The following is a 12,117-nucleotide window of genomic DNA, read 5'->3' as shown; positions in this document are numbered from 1 at the left end:
CAGCTCCTGTACTTGTCCACACCTGTGTACGGGGTACCAGCACAAGTAGAACCATAACATACGAACACCTTCCTCTTTTGCTGAGAGGCTATGAGGCCCAGACGAACCGTATAAATGTTGGCAGGAAAGGATCTTGTCTTGCTTCGGTCCTGACATCATTCATCCCACCTCATTATGGTGATACAGCGACAAATTTGTCTGGTAAAAACATTCCGCGAGAGACAGACCTCTTTTGCTGAAAGGCTATGAGGCCCAGACGAACCGTATAAATGTTGGCAGGAAAGGATCTTGTCTTGCTTCGGTCCTGACATTATTCATCCCACTTCATCATGGTGATACAGCGACAAATTTGTCTGGTAAAAACATTCCGCGAGAGACAGACCTATTTCGGAAAAGGGGATACCGACAGAAATCACCTCATACGACGGAAGCTGCCAACAACAGATGACGTCGACAACCAGTCCCTCGTGCTGAACTGAACTATGTCGTCTCCCTATTTCGTCTGCCAGTGTCTGTGCATCCCAAGCGTGTACCGAACGTATGTGTGACAAAGTCCACTGAACATAGAGTGGTAAAGCTGTGGATCTCACGGAGAAACAGAGCGAGCTGAGTTTCGCAGGATGTTCCTTTGCGAAATCCATGTTGATTTTTATAGACGAGATGTTCATTTTCCAAAAAGTCATAATTCTTTAGTGTAAAACATGTTCCATAATTCTACAACAGATTGACGTCAACGATACAAGTTTATAATTGTGTGGATCTGTCTTACAGCCTTTCTTAAAAATGGGAGTGACCTGTGCTTTTTTCCAGTCGTTAGATACCTTTCGTTGCTCGAGCAATCTACGATAAATTACTGCTAGAAGGGGAGCAAGTTCTTTCGCATAATCTTTATAGAACCTTATAAGTATCTCATATGGTCCTGACGCCTTTCCACTAGTAAGCGATTGTAGCTGCTTTCCAATTCCGCGATCAGTTCTCTCAGTATCTGCCATTTAGATGTTCGTACGACAACTGAAATTAGGGACAGTGTTACAATCTTCCGCGGTGAAACAGCTTCGGAAGACCGAATCCAGTATTTCGGCCTTCTCTCTGTTATCTTCCGTTTAGTTACCGATGTGGTGATAAACTGTTTTCCTTTGATTATGGTTCAAATGGCTCTGAGCACTAAATATCTGAGGTCATCAGTCCCCTAGAACTTCGAACTACTTATACCTAACTAACCTAAGGACATCACACACATCCATGTCCGAAGCAGGATTCGAACCTGCGACCGTAGCAGGCGCGCGGTTCCGTACTGAAGCGCCTACAACCGCTCTGCCACAACGGCCGGCTTCCTTTGATTAATTTGGGAGGTCGTAAACTAGTGTTTAAAATTTGTGCTCTCATTATGAAATGCTGGATGAGCGTAGTCTGGGTAATCTCCGTTCCATTTTAAGAAAAACCAGTTTTTTATGTATCATAGTGTTTATAACGCCATATCTCTGGTACCACCCAGTGTAAAATTATATAAATTTGCGGGTATTTTCAGTGGTATATGTGAAAAACTACTGCAAAATGTGTTAGGAACAGAGATTGTAGTATGCAGTAATAAATTAAATGCCTGATGTGGGAATTTTATTGTACGAACTGGGAAAATGCAATAAACGAAAAATTTTTCCTTTCTTTATTTTGTGTGTGTGTGTATGGACAAAAGGTGGGGGGGGGGGGGGTTGTGTTAGCGAGAAAAACTTTCGAAAAGGTGTAGAACTGTGCGTTAAGTTTGTCGAAAGGCGCTAAGAGCTCTCATTCTAAAATAGTAGGTGAATTTCGTCTGTTATTTGCCCACCGTGGGTTACGCATATTCAAGATATATGCAGAATTTCTGAGTTAATTGTGCTAAACCTTTAACGTAAAATTATACATCTTAATGAGTGGATTATAACAGCATTTTAAATTTTAAAATTCTCGCAATAACTGTATGAAATACTGAAAACCAAATCTTTGGTGCTCCTCACGGCCGTTAGATTGGCAACCAGGCGACGAGTTTAATAGTGAAGGATTTAATAAATCAGTATACGAGGGGCTCTCAATGAGTGATGAAACACATTTTCGTTCCGAAAGCAGTTTGGTTTTACTACAGTTTCCAATACATCATATTATTCCTCACTCTTTTGGTTACAAAACACTAGAATGAGATTTTCACTCTGCAGCGGAGTGTGCGCTGATACGAAACTTCCTGGCAGATTAAAACTGTGTGCCCGACCGAGACTCGAACTCGGGACCGTTGCCTTTCGCGGGCAAGTGCTCTACCATCTTTTTTTTTTTTTTTTTTTTTTTTTTTTTTTTTTTTTTTTTTTGTTAAACATATACAAATGAGTGTTAGGTAAACAAATTATTAGAATAACATGAAATACAACAAATTAGAACATATCCTGTTTTCCTTCTTTTTTTTTTTGTTTTTGTTTTTGTTTAAAAATTTGTATTGAACAAACTAAAAGTACATATATATTCACTATGCAAAAGTTCTTCAAGGTACCATTTAAAAATATACAAATGACTGTTAGTTAAACAAAAAAAATATTAAAAAAGAAAAACATTAAATACAACAAAATATAACATATTCTGTCTTCTTCCTAAAAAAAAAAAATTGGGTTTGTTTTTGGTCGATGCATGAGAACATGGATAAGGGTGTTGCATCATGTGACAGGTAGGCATGGTACACCCCAACTTTGAGGGGGGTCAAGGAAGACGCTGCGGAGATAACCGGCAAAAGTTTGTCGGTAAGATGGTTTTCGGGTGAGGGTGCTATGCGCGGTCACAACTTTGTACCAGAAGTCAAGGACTGTATGCGGACCACTCCGAAAGAGATATTCTAAAGCCTGTCCTCGAAACCAGATTAGGGTATGGTGCTTAGCAAGAGGGTAGTGAAATGTCTGGGGCAACAACAGGAAATTCGGGGTTACCGTCGTTGGCGGGGCACGGAGGTAAAAGCCCACGATTCGTTGGATGAGGAGCCATACGTTTTGTTTCAGGGGGCACGTAAGACGGTGCTCGTCGGTGTCTTCGAGCTGACAGTCAGGGCAGAGTGGGGAGGTGGCCAGTCCTATGCGATAAAGTCGACTATTAGTCGGGAATTTTCCGTAGACTAAAACATACCAGAGTGCAGACACAGACGACGGTAAAAAGGGTGCATGCACACACCCCCAAACCGTGCGCCAGTGAATGTCAGGATGCTGTAGCACCATGGGGTCGCAAGGGTTGGACAGCATAAACAAACGATAATAATCTTTTGTACGGGGAGGACGGGTGACTGGAAGATCGGCCCGAACGTAGCTGAGTTCTATGAAACAATTCGCGACGTAGTACAATAATGGAGAAATAGATGCCACATTGATCGGTGGGTCGAGAGAAGCTGGTCGGAGGATATCTAAGAGACTGCGTGTTAAGGACGGGACCGGTCCCTGCCAGTGCCGCAACAGAGTGTGGACAAAGAGTGCAGAAGAGCGTGCCCGCACGTTGACGAGTCCGAGGCCACCTTTTGCAGGAGGCAGTGTTAGAGTGTTGTAGCGGACTTTGAAAAGTGCCCCTGCTGACACGAAATATCCAAAGGCTGATTGGATGCGGCGGCCAAGGAGTAACGGCATTGGGAGGATCTGGGCGACGTGTACCAGTTTAGGGGCGACATAGATGTTGACATAGGACACACGTTGGAGTTGGTTTAAGTTACGGTGCACTTGACCGCGAACATGGTGCCGAATCGACTGCAAAAGCCGCCGGTAAGCCAGGGCCACTGTGCGGTGTGTGGAGCTCGTAAATTCGATACCCAAGTAACGAAGGGTGGCACTAACTGGGAGTGGGGTCGGCACCATAGCCGGGAGGCCGCGCCCAATGTGCATCATAGTCGATTTACTGACATTAAGAATGCTACCAGAAAGACGTCCATACTGGTGGATCCATTGGATGGCGTCATTGAGTTCCGTGGAGGAGCAGGTGAGAAAGAGGAGATCGTCCGCATAAGCCCTACAGTGAAAGGTGGGGTCACGCAAAGTGAGGCCCTGCAGTCTAGAGGTAAGTCCAGTGATGAGGGGCTCAAGTGCAATGGCATATAGTAAAGTAGACATAGGGCATCCTTGACGCACAGAGCGGCGTATAGGAATCGGTCCTACAAGCCTCCCATTGACTTGTACCATCGAGACCGCGGGAAGGAGTAACCGGCGAATGGCATCGACAAAAAGCAAAGGGAACCCCATACGTGTCGCCACCATGAGGAGGAATGGGTGTCGAACGCGATCAAAGGCACTCGTGAAATCGACGGATACCAGTGCTGCACGAAGGCGACAAACCGACGCCAGTGCAATGAGGTCACGGCATTCTCCTAGGGCTGTTTGTAAGGTGGCCCCACAACCACGTGCAGTCTGCTCAGGTGAAAGGACCGTAGGTAAGACGGTGCGTATGCGCGCTGCTAAGAGGCGTGCATAGATTTTATAGTCTGCATTCAGTAGTGTAAGGGGGCGATATGCAGAGACATGAGACCCTCCCTTCGGTTTAGGCACAGGTAGAAGAATGCCAGTGACGAATTCAGGAAGGACGGAGTAAAGAGTTCCTGAATCATTTCCGTCCAGCGAGGAAGCATTAACGTGGTGAACGCCCGGTAAAACTCCACCGGGAGACCATCTGGTCCGGGTGATTTGTTCTTGGCCCCTTTGTTGATCGCATCTACCACCTCTTCTGCGGTGATTGCAGACATCATGGACGTTGACTCCGCTACGGTGAGAGTCCGATCAGGGGAAGGACGGAGATCATCAGGAATGGGCGTCGCCATCGGTTCATCATCATAAAATTGGCGATAATGTTCAGCAAAGGCGGACACGACCGCCGCCTGTGTTGTGTGGTGAACACCATCGGAGGTCGTGATGTTGGGGACGAAAAGCCGACGTCGACGACTATGGTCGGATGCGGCATGGATTGTGGATGGGGTTTCGTCGTGGAGGAGGTCTTGTCGTCGGGAACGTACCACGACACCATGCAGTCGTGCACGTTGAAGAGAGAGGAGACGAGCTTTAGTACGTTGTCGTTCCCTGTGGGTGTCAGGTGATGGAGGGAGCGCATCGAGCTCACGGAGGACGGCGTAGTGAAAATTTGTGGTGTCTCGATGCCATGCTGCTGCTTCCTTGCCACATTGTATGAAGGCCTTTCTGATCGCAGGTTTGGCACATTTGAGCCACCAATGGAACGTGGATGTGTACTGCGGAAGGCGTCTTTCGCAAGACGCCCATGTAGTGGCAATACATTGTCGGCAGTGTGGATCATTAAGGAGGGAGGTATTAAGCTTCCAGTAACCTCTGCTGCGCCACACTGACTGAGGTGGCAGAGCCAGGGAGCAAATGACGGCGCAATGGTCCGAAAATGCAAGGGGCCATCGTTCAGCTTGGGCGACTTCATTGCCGAGGTGAGCAGAGACATAAAACCGGTCCAGTCTGCTCGCAGAATGTGCTGTATAATGGGTAAAACCGGGGGTATTGCCATGAATTTTCTCCCAAACGTCCACTAGATGAAAATCTTCGATTAAGGTGAGCAGCGCCGGGCATGGCGAATAACCAGGTACTTGGTCCTGCGGATGGAGGACACAGTTGAAATCGCCTCCCATGATAAGGCGATCATAGCGTCCAGAAAACAGGGGCGCCACGTCATGTCCGAAGAAAGTGGACCGCTGCCGACGGTTCGTGGAGCCAGACGGAGCGTAGATATTGATGACGCGCGTGTCGAAGATGGTAACAGCCATGCCTCTTCCACAGGGAAGGATTGTCGTGTCCGTGAGTGGGATTCCTTCGCGTATGTAGAAAGCCACTCCACGCCCTGATTGATCACATGTGGACGTGTATGAGTCGTAGCCGTAGACTGGTGGTAGTGTGGCAACGCGTACTTCCTGAAGAAGGGCGACGTCGACGTCAGAGGCCCGAAGCATGTCACATAGGAGTTGCAGCTTGGGTGCAGTGCCGATCATGTTGATGTTCAGTGTGGCAAACCGGTATGTTTGTTTTAGTGGTGGTGGACGCGCATCTACCATCACCAAGGGAAGTAAGAGGAGGGCACCGACAGGAAGTCCCGTCCCATCAGCTGCAATGCCTCGCTTTTGATGTTAACAGGTAGCCTCGTCCGGCGGAGGTAACTCATCCGGAGGAGGAGGCGTACCTTCCTCAATGTCGTCGGCCCATGCTCCTGTGCCGTGGGTCTGTCCAATGTCCATGGGAATTGCGTCGTGGCGAGAGAGATCTGGAGTTGTCGGCGGGGAGACAGGCGTCTCAACCGGCGCACCGATTGTTACATTGTGCGTGGCGACCTCCATAGTGGTCCCGTCCTGCGAAATGTCTTGTTCATCGTGAAAGTTGTCCGCCGACCTCTGCGTGGAAATGTCGGCTGCTTGGGTGTCGTCTTCGTCGTCGCGGGTGGCAACGCTCTGAGAGCCCGTGGGTGAACGGCGACGGCGTTTGCGCCTACGTGGCGAGCGTTGTTTGCGCACGTGTTCCTCAGTGTCGGACGACGGCAAGGAGGAGCGTCGACCTGGTTCGAAGGCGTCGGTGGGTACAATGAAATTGTCAAACAGGTGTTGTGAAGATCTACTGGTCTCCTCAGCGTCCGGTGCGGGAGCCTGTTCGGCGGCAAGGTTGTCAGGTGGGACGTCTGTACCGTCCGTTGGTGACTGGGACGGTGGGACGTGCCGATCGGAAGGACCGGGCGACGGACTGGACGAAACTGTAGACGTGGCAAGAGCCGCTGCGTAAGTGACCGGTAGGGCGGTCATCGTGGGTGTGACGGACGCTTCCGACAACGGGAGCTGCGCGACACGTCGTTGAATGCATTCAGACCGTAGGTGACCTTCTTTCCCGCAACCGGAACAGGTCCGAGGTTGGCCGTCGTACATTATAATGGCACGGCAGCCTCCGATACGTAGATAGGAAGGCACGTGTTTCTGCAACTCGATGCGGACCTGTCTAACACCGTTTAAAACTGGATAGGTCTGAAAGTGGACCCATCGTTCGGCAACATGTTCCAGAACGTTGCCATAGGGACGGAGCGCCTCGATGACGACGTCTGCAGGTAGTTCGAACGGCAGTTCGAAGATCCTTATCGTCCGTGTGCCGAGACCTGCGTGATCGACGGTAACGGGTCCGACGTTGCCGTCGGAATGACAGAAGCGCAGTCCACGTTTTGCCTCTTGAAGCACCTTGTCGCACGCCGCATCGTTGATCATTTTGACGTAGACGGTACTGCTAACTATGGACAAGTGGATACCAATTAGATCCGTTGGTGGTATTTTAACTTCATCGCGTATAAACCGCTCTACCTCCAGGGCCTTGGGTCGGGCGAAGTCGGAACAAAAGTTGAAACGTAATGTCTTCTTCCGATAGTTGTGCGCCATGGTGGTCTAGAAGGAAAACGGCACTTACAGCGGCCGAAGTAAACACAAACACACCGTGCGCGCCTCGCCCGCAGCGCTCTGGCGCGTGACCGCCTCGCAGCACTGCCGGCGGCAGACTGCCCATCTGAGCTACCGAAGAACGAGTCACGCCTGATCCTCACAGGTTTACTTCTGCCAGTATCTCGTCTCCTACCTTCCAAACTTTACAGAAGCTCTCCTGCGAACCTTCTGTAAAGTTTGGAAGGTAGGAGACGAGATACTGGCAGAAGTAAAGCTGTGAGGACCGGGCGTGGGTCGTGCTACGGTAGCTCAGATGGTAGAGCACTTGCCCGCGAAAGGCAAAGGTCCATAGTTCGAGTCTCAGTCGGGCACACAGTTTTAATCTGCCAGGAAGTTTCATACAAAACACTATTTTTAACATATTCTCCTTCCAATGCTATGGCCTTACACCAGCTTAATTGGAGGGCCTGCATGGACGCATGGTACAACTCTATTGTATACTCTCGGGTGCGCAGAGATGTGAGAAGGAGAAGTTCGTTGGCAATTTTTTTTGCGACTAACACGCTGAAGTAATTTCTCCAATTTTGTGAGAGTACCACAGTACACTTCCAATTTGATCGTTGCACTATGAAGGAGGAAATCAAACAGAAAATTCTCTTCTGAGTCACAGAAGACCGTCGCAATGAGTTTACTGGCTGAGGATGTGGCGTTGAAGTTTTTGTTCGGGGTGGCAGTCCATGGTTGCAGTTTTGTTTCCGGTTCGAAGTGACGAAGCCAAGTTTCATCGCCTTTGGAGATGTTCGACGAAAAGTTGTCACAGCCGGCCTCGTTACACGCAAGTAATTCCACACAGATAATCCTCCGTTGCTCTTTCTGATCTTTTGTTAGGCTACCTTGTCACGGTTCGCGCGGCTCCCCCCGTCGGAGGTTCGAGTCCTCCCTCGGCGTTGAGCGTGTGTATTGTCCTTAGAGTAAGTTAGTTTAAATTAGATTAAGTAGTGTGTGAGCCTAGGGACCGATGACCTCAGCAGTTTGGTCCTATACGAACGGAACTTACCACAAATTTCCTGAATTTCCAAATCAGTGGGCACACCCCTTTGAGTACCACGACTGGTGGACGAGTGTGTCAGCATTACTGACGGAGATGTCCAGTTATGCAGCGAGGTGTTTGACTGTTGTAATATCTCTTTATATTCCATGAATTATTCAGATACAATTCTACCCTTGAATGACGTTTACTAATTTTCTATCTTCATACTCGCAGAATCCATGCGAAAAGTAGTTCATACAATAGCTATGCCATGAGCGCATAAGTATTCTTTGTAGTACTCTCTCTGGTGGTTGTTAAAAAAAAGTAAAATAAAATAAAAAAAAAGAATGGGAGCTTCCGAGATTATATTCGTGCCGATTAGCCTGACCTAGGTTTGGAAGAACTGTAATCTGATTATTGAGATTTATGACAGAAGATAACTGAGACGAAACTGTACGATTAAAAAGGAAATGTATATAGATTGCTCCTTCAAATAAAAGGTGTGTATTGGAAATTTGAGAATTAATGATATTTATCGATATATTGCGTAGTTGTTAATCAGAAGGGAACTTCCGAAAGACTGGATACGAACCTGCATTTAATAATCCAAGAGCTCCATTACTTCTTCGGAAGGTTAAACTTCATCAAAGCCAAATATCCGCTTGATTTGAGGTTTCCCGACTGATTATACAACGCTCCCAAAATTACGAGGCATTTTATTTGTACAGATTAGCAGACTGCCGCAAAGCACGAGCCTGCAGAGAAGAAGAATCATCGCCTGATTTCATTCTAACAAGTAAAATTTCAGAGTCATTTTCAGTGACTGAGCTATGACTGTGTTTCCTATCATGAATGATTGATTGCTCGAACGAATTGAGAGCTACAGAATTACGTAGAAAAGAAGGAAAAAAAATTACACTATGATCCATCGATCACATAGAATGAGAGTGTCCGCACGTTCCAACATTGGAGGAGTCACAGCTGCGTGCGACCGGCCAGCACGCGGGAGATGAGATAGGTTTGCGCGACCTTGTTGCGATGATGACAGGCGCCTCACCCAACGACTCACCGTGCTTTTGCTCACTGCTGGGTCTCCGTAGACACGCTGCAAGCCCCGATGAACATCTGCGATGCTCTGGTTTTCCTCTAAAGGAAGCTCAATGACAGCTCTGTGCTTGGGAAGCACCTCCGTTACCGACACCTTTTTGAAGGATACGTATAGCGCATCCACCCATCGGAACTTCGTGAAACTATAGGGGCTGAAGCAGGAATATTCCACAATGTCCCACAACAAATTCCGCATCTTCTCAACGGAGACTGGCGAACAAAAACAATGTGGTGCATCACTTATTGAACGCCCCCTTGTAATGTACAGTAGATACGGCATCGAGGGAGGGGTATTCAGTGTGTGCACAGCTGGGTATTCGGACGATACGAATCTGGAAGCAGCTGGAATGTGTACAGAGCGGTCCCAGTCGCTGGCGGGAGAACACTGGAGGCGGCGGCATTCGCGGTGGTTGCGGCGCGCCTCGGCCCTGGAGAGGGCAGAGGTGTCCTCGGTGGCGCCACCCAAACGAGAGTCGGCCGTCCAATTAATCTGCGACCGCAAGCCGCGAGGGCTGTAGGGCTGTAGGGCTGTGGCAAGGCAAGGGAGAGAGGGCTTGGGGGGAGAGGGAATGGGGGAGGCATGGCGAGTGCGGTGGTGGCGGCTACATCGACCGCGCTCCTACCGTAGGGAGCGGCCACGCTGGCCGGCCTGCCGCACGCCCCCTGTGTATTTGCGAGCTCTGAGGAATCCGAATGGCCGCCTCTGCCACTAGTGATGTGTCCCGCGGGACACTGCGTCCGTCAAATAAACCGATTGTGGCATGTAGTAGAGCCACGGTCGCCGTGCAACAGGCGGAACTTTCTCGTGTCCACCACAGGGCTCGCAAGCAGGCAACGATAGTATTCACCAAACATCCCACTAACTAACTGAGTCCTGCATCTAATGCGAGGGCCTTTGGAAATGATTCTGTTGTGTACATAGTTCCGCGTAGTCTGCGCGTACACAACTTTCCCACTAGAGCGCGCCCCGCTAAGCACAACAGCGCAGGCGCAGCGCTCGTCCGTCTCCGCTCTACGAGATGGCGCTGCGTTAGAGACGGACCAAATTCTGCTTCCGCCGATCCGCTTATTAATTTGTAACGCAGCCAATGAGATTGCTGCTAACGTAGAACCGTCTCTCCTCGCGGATCACACTCGCGCAGTGATACCTGAACGCGCGAGGTATTATAACGAGTGTACAGACCTCCGATTAGTCAGTCTGCAATAGTATGCGTTAGTCTATAGTCAAGTTTCAGTCTGCACCTAAGAAGATTATCATATTCCTGTACATAGCCATGAAAAAAAAATGAATAGACACTTTGTCAAGTATCAGAGATATGTGAGAATAAGATTAACGTACCAAGAGCAAAGGAACTTCAGATTCTCAATTGTAAATAGCATCCAGAACCAAGTTAAGTTATTTTTATGCTTGTTATTATTTTAATAAATGTGTGTGAAAATTAATCAATTTCTGTTTAAAGTTGGTCACCATCAATCTGCTACTCTAAGCGTACAAGTGGCATTTCTATCGTCTGACCCAACGGAAGAAGATAAACACGCCACGATAAGACCACGAGACATATTGCTGACACTCGCCTACTTCGTTAGAGCGACAACTCAAATAATCTGATGGTGCGTGTACCGAAGGTCTTACAGTACGCACACCACAGTTTCACAATAGTAGTTCTTTGTAACTTACTAATGCAAGAGATAAGATCGTAACTGACTATACAGTGATGTCAAGAGAGTCTTTCCATTTCAGTGTTGTTGGAAAGCATTGAGGATACCCTTCCAGTCTCCACTGACACATGTGTTGGGACCTGTAGTATACAGAGAAGTTGCAGCATTAGAAAATTGCAGCGAAATGCAGGAAGATCTGCAGTGGATAGGCACTTGGTGCAGGGAGTGGCAACTGTCCCTTAACATAGACAAATGTAATGTATTGCGAATACATAGAAAGAAAGATCCTTTATTGTATGATTATATGATAGCGGAACAAACACTGGTAGCAGTTAATTCTGTAAAATATCTGGGAGAATGCGTACGGAACAATTTGAAGTGGAATGATCACACAAAAATAACTGTTGGTAAGGCGGGTGCCAGGTTGAGATTCATTGGGAGAGTCCTTAGAAAATGTAGTCCATCAACAAAGGGGGTGGCTTACAAAACACTCGTTGAACCTATACTTGAGTTTTGCTCATCAGTGTGGGATCCGTACCAGGTCGGGTTGACAGAGGAAATAGAGAAGATCCAAAGAAGAGCGGCGCGTTTCGTCGCAGGGTTATTTAGTAAGCGTGATAGCGTTACGGAGATGTTTAGCAAACTCAAGTGGCAGACTCTGCAAGAGAGGCGCTCTGCATCGCGATGTATCTTGCTGTTCAGGTTTCGAGAGAGTGCATTTCTGGATGAGGTATCGAATATATTGCTTCCCCCTACTTATACTTCCCGAGGAGATCACGAATGTAAAATTAGAGCGATTCGAGCGCGCACGGAGGCTTTCCGGCAGTCGTTCTTCCCGCGAACCATACGCGACTGGAACAGGAAAGGGAGTTAATGACAGTGGCACGTAAAGTGCCCTCCGCCACACACTGTTGGGTGGCTT

Source organism: Schistocerca piceifrons, chromosome 8, assembly GCF_021461385.2.
Source record: "Schistocerca piceifrons isolate TAMUIC-IGC-003096 chromosome 8, iqSchPice1.1, whole genome shotgun sequence".
Taxonomy (NCBI): Eukaryota; Metazoa; Arthropoda; class Insecta; order Orthoptera; family Acrididae; genus Schistocerca; species Schistocerca piceifrons.
Note: the sequence above shows the minus strand (reverse complement) of the source record.